This window comes from Salmo salar, chromosome 14 (assembly GCF_965601325.2).
Source record: "Salmo salar chromosome 14, fSalSal1, whole genome shotgun sequence".
NCBI classification, from domain to species: domain Eukaryota; kingdom Metazoa; phylum Chordata; class Actinopteri; order Salmoniformes; family Salmonidae; genus Salmo; species Salmo salar.
In genome coordinates, this window is record NC_138304.1 from 74,810,061 (window position 1) to 74,822,018 (window position 11,958).

An 11,958-nucleotide genomic window follows, 5' to 3' on the forward strand; every position below is an offset into this window, starting at 1 on the left:
TACTCTACTGTAGAAACCTGATTACAATAATATGTTCAGGGAATTATTTTATTTGGCTCTAAAGTACTATTTCTTTTATACAGTATACGCTCCAGGCCCTGGATCTTGGAATTCTGTCACTCCAGGTAACTTTCTTACTGCTGCAATACTCATGATCCCTTTGGTATTTCACTTTTTTTCCCTCCACATTTATGAATTCTCAACGCAAACTTACACTGAGCTCGAATTGATTCAAAGATATGGGTTCAACGAAAAACAGACTGAATAGATTGAAATTCCAGACAGACATGTGTTTTTATTTTTTTTAAATGTAAACATTTATTGTGTTGACTTAATCGTACAGAGTCCATGGTACAAGAACGAGTCAGTCCCCTACAGTCAGGATTCACAGGTCATTTGCAAACATGCCTAACATAGTCTATGATCTTGTGGGCCATAGTGCACTCATGCAAACATCTCTTTAAAATCCAACATTGTCATTAAAACATTGCACTCACCCTCAGCGTAGTGCATGCCTCCACACACATTGCACACATTCCATCTATTGTACTCTTGCTTTCTACATGATGCATCATTCTACACACACTTCACCCTGACTGTTTACAGTTTAAACTCATGTAGTGCACACATGCACTCTGATTGCACATTCCCCACAACAAATTGCCCATAACCAACTACATATAGTGCGGTCTTGATAACGTACAGTATATTTACAGGCTATTACATACTATGCTCAAAGAGTACACATTTGTTGTTCATGTAGAGTACACATTGTTGTAAAACCGTACAGTACATCACACTATCAAACACATTTAGTATACAGCCATTGCATAGTTTCTCAAATGAAGTCTTAAACAGTGAAACAAATATGAATTGCAGTTGCTCCGAATGATAGTCATATTATTTATTACAAAAAGTTACAAAGTATAAAAGTTGCATAGAGTAAAAATGTTCACATGAAATCCCAAAATAATTGTTTGGAAAACTGTATATGCAACTTTCTAGTCAATCCGTTAATTTAAGACTCAGACAGTTAAGCAAATTAAACATTCCAATGTTTATATTTTGATATTGATACACTTCTAAAAAATATCTAAAAATCCAAATCAGTTGAGAAAAACGCTGTAAAATCCCAACATATTTTGCTGTCTGGAGCAGGGCTCAGAAACGTTCCTGTATTGCACTTTCATTTCTAATCTCTCACATCACCCTACAGTATACAACAGATTGTCTGGGGAAAAATCTAAACCCTCTGAGAAATTGAATGATCGTCATTAGCAAATTCTAAAATATCTACTTTGTGGATTCATTTGCATAGGTTTCAAAAGATGCATAGAAATAATATACACAACAACAAAAAATACACACATTTTCACATTTTGAAAATAATTTGAGAAATTCTAACTAAACTAGTATTCATATCCATTATGTAAACTAAATAACACATAAATTATCGTCCTACTCTGATTTCTATACTACAATTGTTTAAATCACTCAATTAGCACATTTCTATGTTTTATTTTAATTAATTGTACGTGTTCTATCTATACATAAATGATCTGAATACTATGTGGGCTGTCCAATATAAGATACTTATTTACCAGTTGTATCCTCCCCTTGATAATAAAATCAGTGCTGCAGTGCGATTCTACTACTAAACCATACAACCTCCTCCAGTTGCAAATATTATTTTTGCCAGGTAGCATAAGCACATGATAAATCCTATGTCCGTTAACCATAAGGAGGTTAAAAGACATTTACTATGATTTGTGATGTGTGTGCGTGTGTTGCTTACAATCCCAGAACAGAACTTGCTCTGAGTGAGGGTGACTCAAAGTGTATGCGCTTAGACAAACAAGCACATATACACAAACAAGCACAGCACACATGAACAGATCAGCATGCTGACCCGTGTCGAATGTATTGCAGATGTGACGGACACAGCTGTGTGTAGAGTCGTCTCAGAGAAGACAGTGTACCATCACAACACAGAACACACACATCTCACACCCTCCATTTCTGTCCATGTATCCAGTCAGTTAGTTGTAGGAGGACAGAGACACACTAGTTCACAGTGGTCCATTTCAACTTGTCCTTTGATTGGTGTATCCAAAGACGGTCTGGGGATGAAGCCCACAGAGGCAGCTGTGGTTGGGTATCCACTGGTATCCATGACCCAACAGTACATTACCCCATTTTCAGTTTGTCAGGCATGTCCAGGCATGTGCCTAAAGTTCACCCCAACCAAAAGGAGATCGTTCAACGTCCACAAAGGGCTTCAGGTTTAAATACTGGGGCAGAGAAAAATGGAAGAGGAGCCAATCCGGTTCCATTTAGGTCAGGTGGGCACCACTACGTTCGGAAATGGACCTCACCATTGGTGAGGTGGGGTGGCCGTCGGAAGGTGGTGGACTGGCTGTGACATAACTTCAATGTGATGGGTCACCTAGGGGGATTGAAGAAGGGCAGAGGTTAAAAAGGGCTCATTTTCATGGGTATAACAGGCAAGCTTGCAGTAGTAGGGCGAAGCAGAGGGGGATTTTGGTTAGAATGGGATTCAATTTGAGTCAAGAATTTGCTCCTTTTCATGGAGCCCTGTGTGAGTGGATCTACACTACAAGGATTGCAATGCATACTTGCACACTCATCTTCTGCACATCTATCACTTCAGTGTTTAATTGCTATATTGTAATTATTTTGCCACTATGGCCTATTTATTGCCTTACCTCCCTTATCCTACCTCATTTGCACACACGGTATATAGACTTTTTCTATTGTATTATTCACTGTATGTTTGTTTATTCCATGTGTAACTCTGTGCTGTTGTTTGTGTCACACTGCTTTGCTTTATCTTGGCCAGGTCGCAGTTGTAAATGAGAGCATGTTCTCAACTAGCCTACCTGGTGAAATAAAGGTGAAATAAAAAATAGATATATGGTGCCAACTCCACCTAGCCATCTGGTATAGCTTAGGTGGAGCATCCGCCACTATTACATCACTTACGTAGGCCTACATGAACCCAGTCCTTTCAGGTCTCCTAAGACAACTCGTCAAGGGCCTAGAGAAGGGAGGATTGGTATTGGATTGGAATGGGGCCAGGGCTAAAGTTCTACCAACCTTAGAAATGGGTCATGTGAAGAGACTCAAACACCAGGAGGATTTGGAGATGACAAAAAAACCTAAAATACATTAAAATACATTACTCATCCCAAGCCCTGTGGCAATATTAGATATAGATAGCTATAGGATTCTCTGAAGTGGTATATACATCTCTATGCATGTGTCTTAACATTAAATATGTCATATAGTACAGCTGCCATTTATGTTGAGATATATTTAATATTCTGACTTGATACACTTGTCCTCAGCTGGACACCCATCCTCACACACACAGACCTAGCTAGACAGGTCTGCAATATGCCTTTACCCCCCCCCCCATTGAGACACACATGTCTAGTAACTACAGTCCAGACACAAGCTGCACCACCCCACCCCACCCCATACCAACAGACACACACCCAGTTACTTCCCCCCTCCACCTCCCTCCCATCCTCATCCATTCCCAACACATTCTCAGTCTCCATCGCCACACCACTGTCATTGTCTGAGCCCCTTAGTGTTTTCCCACGCTTTATTTGTCTATGTCCTGTTTGCGGCTGGCGGGGGGCCCTGATGAGGTCGCCATGGCAACTAACATTTGCATGCCCCTGATTGGAGTACACGGCGAGCTAATTATTCAGTGCATACGCTTTAAATAAACAATAAAGTAGGACGTATGGAAATGTGGACCCCAGTATTAGACAGGCTGTGATTAACACTAAGCTGAAACGCCAACAAAACATTTCAGGGAATACTGTTTCAGTTGGACGACCTAATTCTCTTACTTCGTCATCCAAATATTTAAAAAGGATTTATAATGTAACATTAACGTTGTAACATATTAATACAATAAAAATATCATTCTTATTACAAGTCCAACTTTAATTGTATTTCTTTGATTCTATCTTGTTTGTATTCAAACAAATCAGAATGTTGATATTTAGCATTATGAAGGGATAATATGACGTGTGTGTGTGTGTGTGTGTGTGTGTGTGTGTGTGTGTGTGTGTGTGTGTGTGTGTGTGTGTGTGTGTGTGTGTGTGTGTGTGTGTGTGTGTGTGTGTGTGTGTGTGTGTGTGTGTGTGTGTGTGTGTGTGTGTGTGTGTGTGTCTAGTCTACTTGAAAGCCAACTTGACAGCAAGGGAAAACTCTGTTCCTCAACTTCAGTTCTTCAACTCCAGTTCCTAAACTAGAGATTCATGTGACGAGGAGAGGGTGAAGAACTGGCTACACAAGAGCACCATGTTAATCTATGGCTTCTAAGCACTCCTATGGCAAACAAAGGTGGTGGGGGGGGGGGGGGGGGGGGGGGTTACCATGACAATGGGCGGCATTGTTTGCCAATCCTCCCCTTCCATTAATCAGGGCGAGCCGGGTCTAATTGGCGTTTTGGTTAAGCCGGTCTCCAGACCCCTATCCCTCCACTGGCCTAAATAATGGCGTTATGCCACAAGTGCCGCCGCACCAACGGAGGACAATGCTCTGCTTGTTGGCTGCGCTGAGCAAGGCTGAACCGCCCCACCCCCCCTCTCCCAAAATAAACCTCACACGGAAACACAAAGAAAGCCACTCACTATTGAGACTTCACTGTCTCCCCTCTCTCCTCATCGGTCTCCCCTTCCTTCCTCTTTCCTTCTCTCTTTCCCTCTCTCTCTCTCTCTCTCCCCTCTCTCATTCACTCTGCTCTCTTACGGAGCCCCCTCTTGCTCATTTCTCTTTCTGTGTGCTCCACTTCTCTCCTCCCAAGTTGGCCCCTTGAGTTTCCATGGACTTGGACAGAGTGATCAACACTACTAGAAGTGTTAATTGTCTTACCAGACGTTGGAAAACATCTCGTCAGTGTGTGTGACTTTATTTCCCGCTTCGACCGGTTTCCTCTAAACTCATATTGTAGTTATTCTCGGGATTAAACCAATTCTGTCACCTGACAACATGAAATACTTGCTAGTGAAAGGGGTGTTACTGTACTTTTCCCGAAATCTTTTTTTTTTTTTCAATAGCACATTGATTGAAGTTCAGTTGAAATAAGAACTGTCCATGCATCAACTGTCAGTGGATCAAATGTCCAATAACTCTGTGTTCAAAATATAGTTGTATGTATATTTCTGAGTGTATTAAGGCATGTGCTCAAGATTTTGGAGTTAATATTCTGTGTGAGGGTATTGTAGACAGTGTGTGTGTGTGTGTGTGTGTGTGTGTGTGTGTGTGTGTGTGTGTGTGTGTGTGTGTGTGTGTGTGTGTGTGTGTGTGTGTGTGTGTGTGTGTGTGTCTCTACACAGGGGTTTGTGTTGATAAAATTATGTGTATAGGTGTGTATAGCAGGTTATCTTTCACATGATCTAACCATCCTCATCTACATGCCCCATGAATATAGAACGCTTGCATGCCCCATATGCAAATAGACCCACCGTGTTAAGTCATTAATATGCACTCCTAATTAAAACACCCTCAATTGATTGAATTAATGTCGCCGAAATAAGTCAGGTAAAATAAATTCCTCTTCGCAAGCGGTTCTGAATTCACAAAATGGCTGAACGGCGCCATTTGCAGCCTCATCGCAAAGAAGGGCACAACGAACACTGCATGAGAATGAGGAAGACCACAGCTGCCCCTCAGAATGCCAGCTTAAAAGACATTCAAAAAATCGAGTGGCTTCGTGATTAACTCAAATCACATCCCCTCCTCCCATGTCCCTCGGTGCGATCTATGCAATTAACACACTGCCAGTAATTAACGCCGTCTCGAGGCAGCCAATGGCGCGGGAAGGCGAGGGGGGGCCAAAGCGCGATGGGTGGAAGGCTCAGGGTTAGGAATAGGACGCTAAAATAACACTACCTATGTTATTTTTACTTACTGCCATTTTGTGCCAGTCCTAGTCCTATTCTAAGATGGTGGCAGCAGGGCTGTGACTCGTTGTGCAGGAGAAGGGGGCAAACTAGGGAGGGAGGGAGAGGAGGGAGAGAGTGAAGGATGCTGGGATAGAGAAGTGAATCTCTTTCATTTAGTCAGTGCATTACAGAATGGTTACCAGGACAGGAAGATAGGGGGATGGGAGGGATAGAGGAAGGGAGATGATTGTCAGGTCTACTGGCCAATGAGTGGGACATGCCTGCATGTCTTTCTCAGGTTCACGCACATGCACTCACACACACAAACATCCATACACTGACACATATCGCGCATGCTTAAAGAATTACTACAGTATTCATATTTGGAGGAGATGTATATGTCAAAACGTGCACAAAAAACTAGATAAACCTTTGATATACACACTATGGATGAACAACAAGATGACCTGACTATTTTTGCTATATATTCCCCACACACACACACACACACACACACACACACACACACAAGCAGCCAACATACCCGTCCTCATGGTATAGTCTGCCCCTGAGCATGCAAATTACATTCATTATGCAAATACATGCAAATCAGAACCAACCATCTGAGAATCCAGGCTGGGAAAAAACGAGGAGAATGAAATGAAATGAATGACAGAGAGAGAGAGTGAGAAAGAAATCAGAAACGTGGGATAAAAATCCTCTTTCACTGCAGGCGGCAGTGTGGAAGGAAAAAGTACGGTGGCCCATACTAGAGCAAAAAGACTGCCGCAGATCTTTTGTCGAATCAATAAACAATCGCTATGGCTGATTGCTATTTCCATGTTAGAATCTCCGTCTTAAACCTACAGCTAGCTGTTCAATTGGGATTACAGTACAGAACAGTGGCAAGTATTTCAAAAAGCTCACCAAACATCAAGTCTAATGAATAGGGAAACTCAATCAGCTAACAAATTCTATCTTTAATTGACACCAATGTATACAAAAAGGGAACAGAGATGCGAGACGGCTACAAGTACTGCAAAGACTGAGTGTACTAACAGGTCCAGTGACAGTCACTTTTTCTACAGATCATTTACACAATACCCCCATCTATGTGGACAATTTATGCTACAATACTTAGCAGTGTCCAGCTACGGCTAGCACTATAAATAATCAAATAACTGCAAATCAGTTGTGTTTTATCTGCAAACCAAATACTTTGAAGCTTGATTAGCACAGCGTACAGTTTATCTGAGCAGAGCAGAGGGACGTTGTGGGTTGGGCTCTTGAGCAATACGCATTTGCTTTGTGCCTCTGACTCGCTGGGGCCACTTCAGTTTCGTAAAAGCAGGCCACATTTATAACGCAATGGCATTAAAGTCAACAAAACGACTAATTTATAATACATCACCCTCAGATTTGACCAGAATTAAAACGATATATTCTAACAGTTTGAAACACCAGAGAAACAACTAAATGGAACTAGCCTCACCACACAAAATAATCAGACCAGTGAAAATAGAATTAACCTATATCGACTAATCAGCTAATAAAACTAACAAAAAAAATCACCGAACAAATAGACGGACACATTTTTTCCCCGAGTGAACGGCAAGTAAATCAGCAAACACTGTACACTTTGTACAGGAGGAAAAACCACAGGGCTGGAGGAGAAAAGCTAAGCTGCCTCACTGCCTCTGCTTAGAGCAAAACCGTGAGATAAGTTCTGGATTTTTAGTCAAAGCATGTAAGATGGACGCCTCTTTGTGAACAAGAGTGTGGTAGGTGAGAGACAGGGAAAGAGGAGCAGGGTAGAGTATGTTTTTAGAGAGGGGGGTGCCGCATGGGTACCTGAATGGCGCCACTAATTGCCACTTGAGGTGGTACCTGCCGTCTAAGGGCCCTCGGCCCGAGCTTGAAAAGTACAGTATGCAAAACAAGCAGCCGTTCTGGAGACCCTGACATTAGTGACGCAGGCCGATATGAAGATGCTTGGATTATATGTGTACGGTATGCTTTCTGTGTGAATACCACAGAATGGGGTGTGTGTTTGCGTGGAAGTATGTCCGTATGTCCGCAGAAATCCATCTACACATGTACTGTATGTCTACCCATTCTACTGGATCCACTTCTTGCTTCCTAAATCTTTAAGCGGTGCGGGTGGCATACAGAGACAGAGAGGGGGAGACAGAGAGGGGGAGACAGAGAGAGAGAGAGAGAGGAGGAGGCAGAAAGAAAGAGGGGGAGGCAGAGAGAGTAGCGAGGGAGAAAGAGTGAGAGCCAGAATCAGAGAGAGAAGAAAAAAACGTCTGTCAGGAGGCCAAGCTCTGGCTAAATGATTGTGCTGCAGGAGTGTGTGTGTGTGTGTGTGTGTGTGTGTGTGTGTGTGTGTGTGTGTGTGTGTGTGTGTGTGTGTGTGTGTGTGTGTGTGGTGTGTGTGTGTGTGTGTGTGTGTGTGTGTGTGTGCTGTGCATGGTTGAGAGGAGTCATTGGTGTATGGCAAAAATGCTTGTATTTTTTTTTTTTAACTTGAATCGCTAACTTACTGGCTAGTTCGGCCAGTGAACGGTAAGACATTTGGACCCTCTTTTGCTTGTAGATGGAGGAGAAAAGTCTGAGGGAGGTCTTTGTGCAGGAGTGATGTCTTTTACTCTATCACTGCAGTAGAGAAACAGCTAGGTATCTTGCGCGCTTTCTCTCTGTCTCGCTCTCCTTGCTTTATTTGTCAGTGTTGACAATACTGATGGTCATCCAATTATCACCTTACTCGTACAGCTACACCTTTCATAAAGTTGCGCCATGAACTGCTTACCTATGTTTCATGCTGTATATCATACCATAATGGCTTGCCTCTTCGGCCAACTCGAAGCCTCATTAACTTAAATCCACAAGAATACACACCGGCAAAGGATATCAATGAGCCTAAAACAATCATCCCTAAACTAGTTGTGAAAGCTATACACCTAAACACACCATGTAGAAAATAGAAAATGTATCCTATGCACAGTCCCCTTATTTGGGCCATATGTTTTTCAACAAAAAACGTTTTTTTTTTTTTTAAAGGGGGTGAGTCTGCTGCTAACAGCTTACAGTAGCTTCCTCCACTGTCCGACTGCCCCATACTGGGCTTGAACCAGTGATTCTCTGCTTCGCAACACACGCGACCGCCCTCTTTGACGCCATGCGAACCGATTAAGCAGTACAAGAGAACCCTCTTGGATGGCTCCGTCAGCGACATTTCAAGCTTGCTGTGGAGTGAGTTTACGGTACGCTCTTAACTCCGATACACATATGTCCCCCAAAATGTACAACACATGCTCATGTGAGCTTACCTTAGTGACAATTGAGTCTGACATTATACTGTACCTTTAAGTCTTCTGATTGGTCGGCTGGGCACAAACGACAGTTACTTCCTCGCGAGCGTCGCCCATTTCGTGTTTTTTTGGTTGGCACAAGAGACCGGCCGCGCAGGAGCGTAATGGGATTCTTGTTACTTTCGGTTATCTAGCTTTATGAAGAATGTACACCACTCATACAGCTAGATAACCAAAGATAACAGCCAACCCCTCGGGCCATCCCGGACCCACTCAGTGAAGAGTAGTAGCGGCTAGGCTGGGATACACACACACCTGCAGACGAAGTATAAACAAATGATGCACTCATATTATGGCAAAGTATTGAATGTGAAGAGTGAGTGGACAAACATACAGTAGGTTTTGTAATGGAGGACAAAAGCTTTCAATCTAAAAAAATACTAAAATATCACAGAATTCTATCATCTTAATAAACAATGTTACCAAATACAGTGCCACACAACCTTACAACCAGTAGTCTACAGATGTCCAGTCTGCCTCAATATATGCAGGACAAGCTTTTCTCCCTAGTATTTGTCTACAAATTGACTAATCATGGTGTTAATGTTGAGACTAATCATGTTAGTGTGGGAATTCTATTTAAATCAACTATTGTCAAAGGGGACAACAAGCCTCCTCTTGTAATGTGGCCGGAAGTATCTACTGTAGTAGGCCTGCATTATAACAAAATCAATACAGCTATTTTTGAATGATGAGATCAATTGAACATTATAAGACTTCCATTTACTGGTCCTAAATAAACTTCCAACCTGACATCTAATCCGCTATCAGAATGCGAGGTGTTCAATGACTCACGTAGAAAATCACTACCGATATCAAATAGCAAATCCTTAGTAAATATCATGGCACTGGCATAGAGGCCTATCAGTATGGCCTGTTATTAATCACTACAATAGAAACTTACAGCCACTTCGTTAGACTGTTATTCACAACTGCTGGAACAATATGGCGTAGGTTTGTTTTTGCTTGTGCCCCTTTGTTGTTCAAATCAATGGAGATCAACAGAGAACACACACATACAGAGCACCTCTCTTTGCCATCATCAGATTAAACACATCATTGTTGCTTCATGTTCTTCTTCAGTCAAAGAAATGATGAGTGTTTCATGAGCATAAGCGTGAGAGAGCGTGTGAGAGAGAGGGATGACTCCAGAGAGAGGGAGGAAGCCAGAGAGAACCCTTTCAATCTGCAGCAAGGTGGGACATCTCATCAAGATGACAGCAGCCAACAGAGGAGCACACAGTATAATACACACACACACACACACACACACACACACCACTCTGCAATTTGAAGCCTTTCATGTAATGATTAGGGATTCATTTCCAATGTATTCTCAGAAGACATTTACCCCAAACAATAAACAAATAGAAAAAGCTCTTGATGAATATAATATCTATATAACTATGTATGTTAACATAATGAAATATCTTAGGGTTATCACATGCTGTGTTCACGTTAGTCACTTTTTCATTTTGAACATCTGTTCTCTGTTTCATGTCTGGAATTGGTTTCAATATCATTCCACCTTACTTTGCAGAGGCCTCATCATTTTTTGTTGTTGTTGCAGGGTTTGTAATGTCATTGTTTTGGGGGGCATGGTGTCTTGTGTAGGCCTAATATAATTGTTTTGGGGGGCATGGTGTCTTGTGTAGGCCTAATATAATTGTTTTGGGGGGCATGGTGTCTTGTGTAGGCCTAATATAATTGTTTTGGGGGGCATGGTGTCTTGTGTAGGCCTAATATAATTGTTTTGGGGGGCATGGTGTCTTGTGTAGGCCTAATATAATTGTTTTGGGGGGCATGGTGTCTTGTGTAGGCCTAATATAATTGTTTTGGGGGGCATGGTGTCTTGTGTAGGCCTAATATAATTGTTTTGGGGGGCATGGTGTCTTGTGTAGGCCTAATATAATTTGTTAAGCACACTTACCTGATCTGAATCTTTGGGATTAATGATATATTCTGAGGTTGGTAAAACAAAGTCTACCCAAAAGCTGAGAATACATTGACGGAAATGCATTTCATAGATAATCTTTAGATTATTTCTTAATATAGAGGGTTATTGGAAGCACTATTCAGATAAATGGGGCGGCAGGGTAACCTAGTGGTTAGAGCGTTGGACTAGTAACCAAAAGGTTGCAAGATCAAATCCACGAGCTGACAAGGTAAAAATCTGTCTTTCTGCCCCTGAACAAGGCAGTTAACCCACTGCCTTGTGGCCATTATTATAAATTAGAATTTGTTCTTAACTGACTTGCCTAGTTAAACAAAGGTAAAATTTAAAAAAAATTACATTTTAAAAATAGGGATTTTGAGACCATAAACTTAGAAACATATTTTCTTCACAATAAGTTAGGCAAAGTGAAGGTCCTTTGAAATGTGTTATTATTATTTTTCATTCTTATAATGATTATTTAGCATATTATAGCCAATTCAATGATCGTAATTACACATATCTATATTAGTATATTTATTTAATTAAATAATAATAATAATAATAATAATAAGTGTTGAATAATTACATCATTTTTGTTTCGTTGTATTATAATGCATCTGAGACGCAGGGATTCCTGTCTGCAAATGTATCACTGTTGGATTCAATACAAACTTTATTAAATTTAACGATGTTAAGAACGTTTTTCCATTGGAATGTGTAA

General features: G+C 41.4%; 1 long non-coding RNA gene across 1 annotated transcript; it reads right to left on the reverse strand.

Annotated features, from left to right (window-relative positions):
- Positions 1 to 275: 275 nt before the first annotated feature.
- LOC106569869 (uncharacterized) lies at positions 276 to 11,728 on the reverse strand. Its single transcript, XR_001320575.3, has 2 exons — positions 9,294 to 11,728; positions 276 to 2,446 (listed from the first exon to the last, which is right to left on the reverse strand). It is a non-coding gene; the product is annotated as an uncharacterized LOC106569869 (long non-coding RNA).
- Between the last annotated feature and the right edge of the window lie 230 nt (positions 11,729 to 11,958).